The following is a 2831-nucleotide window of genomic DNA, read 5'->3' on the forward strand; positions in this document are numbered from 1 at the left end:
CAGTCATTTTCTGTCTGACTCCTTTCTGTGTCCGACCTTCAATAACTGAAGCTCAACAAGTTTCGAATATGCCGTTTGACAAATTTTAAACTCACTTCCTGTTTCTGTAATTTTTAGTTTTGTTGACTGATTGAGTGAAGTGTTAAAGCTCTTGCCTGGAGTTTTGAAAGAGAGAGGTTTTTTTTTAATCCAACATCTGGAGGTTCCGCCCTCCCTCTGCTTTCATGAGCGACCAAGCCACGCCCCTTTGATTGTGCACGCGCATTACCTGTCGGGTGAAAATGAGAGCCTCTGAGTCCTACAGCATCCTCCATGTTGAGCTGTTTCCGGTGGATGTTCAGCAGACAGTGGATATATCTGCTGCAGAGCTAACTCTCCTCTGCTGGGCGAGCGGCCGTGCTCTCTGGCTGCTCCACACTTTGATTGACAGCACGACAAGGCGGAAGCTCGAAATCTATTGGCTGAAGCTGACCGGCGCTTTTTCGGATAACATGGGGGTCTATGAGACGAAGGCGGAGCTCATAAATAAATTTTTATATTGCTATGCTAATATTATAGTCAAGTATTGGAACCAGACTGACACATTGAAGCTCTGTTAAAAAATGATACATACGAGGGTGTACCCAAAAAAAACCGGAATTTGATTTTAACTTTTTATTTATGACATTTCAAAATAAAACACCACCGTCGCCTTCAAAATAATCTCCATCCGCATTAATGCAGCGCTCCAGCCGTGTCTCCCACTTCACCAATGCGTCGTCAGACTCGTGCGTAATTGTGCCATTTTTTGCCGGCTGCGATTTTTCTGTCCCCTCCTCCACATCTGCAAACTGCTGTCCCTTCAGCTGCTTCTTCAACTTGGGGAACAAGAAAAAGTCACTGGAGGCTTCATCTGGCGAATCAGGCGGATGGGAGAGGAGATTCATCTCATTCTTCTCCAGAAACAGCGTGAGGCGCAGCGCCGTGTCCGCTGGCGCTCTGTGGTGGTGGATCAACCGGCTCCACTCCGCCACGACGCTCTGCTTCCTCCTCACATCCTCACGGAGCGTCTGAGGACTTCCTGTAGTAGTCCTGGTTTACAGTCTGACCTGGAGGGACAGACTCGCTGTGGACGAGACCCTGGACAGCCAAGAAGCAGCTCAGCATTGTTTTCACGCTGAGCGGACCTGACGCGCCGACATCTGGTCCTTCTCAGACCCCCGGACCACTCATGGACCTGAGTCTTCCCCAGAGCAGCATCCTTGTAGGCTTGCTGCAACAAGCTGAGTGTTTCTGCTGCTGGTTTTCCAGCAAGAAGCAGAATTTAATGTTTGCGCTGCTCTGGCTTCACAGTCAATGTCGCCATTCTGGAAAAAATCGCAGACCTCCTCTGCACTCTGTTGCTATAAATAGCTCCTGACAGGCGTCAGTGTCACTCTCGGAGCTCAGATTTCTCACAGATGTGCACGAGGCTTACCTGCAGCACATCTGACGGCCAGAAGTCGGAACTCATTATTATTATTGTTTTCTAACCAAATTCCGTTTTTTTTTGGGTACCCCCTCGTACGTTGGAAATGAACGGAAACTCCGGACACCAGCTTTAAGCCTGACTCCACGTTAAAGTGGCAGGGTGGTGTAAAAACGCCTGGGGAATTTCACCCCAGCCAAAGGGCAAACACTCACTTCATCTTGATTTCCAGAATGAAAATCGGGGCCTCACGATCCTTTTGACTCTGGCTTCTCAGCAGGAGGTGTCTGAAAAGTTACCACAGGTATGTGGCGGCACAGCGTTCAGAGCGACCTTGCCTTCTGATCCTTCGATGTCAGCTCGAGTGAAGGTCTGTGAAGCAGAATTCACGAAGCGCTGATTGTTCAATAGCTTCCCTACAGAGCTGGGATTAGACAGGTTAGTTTTGATGGTAGGTTTTTAACTACACAAGGACTGCAGACAACTATGTCTACAAAATTTGCCCCCCCCCCCCCCCCCCCCCCCCTAAATAGTAGTAATATAGATATACTATTATTTATTAATTCATTCATTATCTACCGCTTTTCCCTTTCAGGGTCGCGGGTGGCTGGAGCCGATCCCAGCTGCTGTGGGCGAAGGCGGGGTAGACCCTGGACAGGTCGCCAGTCTGTCGCAGGGCTGACATATATATTCAGACATACAACCATTCACTCACACATTCACACCTAGGGACAATTTAGGGTGACCAGTTAACCTGACATGCATGTTTTTGGACCGTGGGAGGAAGCGGAGTACCTGAAGAGAACCCACGCACACACGGGGAGAACATGCAAACTCCACACAGAAAGGCCTGAGCCACGGCCAGTATTTAAACCCAGGACCTTCTTGCTGTGAGGCATAAGCGCTAACCACTGCACCACCGTGTGGCCATATATACTACTATATCCTATTTATTTATTCATGTATACATATATATATATATATATATATATATATATATATATATATATATATATATATATATATATATGTATTAGGGCTGTCAGAAATAACGCGTTAATTGCGCTACTTAATTTATGTAATTAATCTGATTAAAATTTTTAACGCAGTTTAATGCATGCGCATCATGACAAGGCTCACCTCTACCAGCGGGTGGCGGTAGTGCACCCGCATGGAATGCAAGCTGCCTGCAAGCTGCCAGCAACCGAAGAGGAAGAAGAAGAAGAAGCCTCCCCTCAGCCACAATCTGGCTGCTGTGCGGACGTCCGCAGATCAGTCCGCGGACCCTAGTGGACAGGAATTCATGACGATTTTTACGGACCAACGCACACCCACGCGGACATGTGAAGCTGGACGGGCAGCAGACAGGAGGCAAAGGAGGCCT

This window comes from Salarias fasciatus, chromosome 10 (assembly GCF_902148845.1).
Source record: "Salarias fasciatus chromosome 10, fSalaFa1.1, whole genome shotgun sequence".
Lineage (NCBI taxonomy): Eukaryota > Metazoa > Chordata > Actinopteri > Blenniiformes > Blenniidae > Salarias > Salarias fasciatus.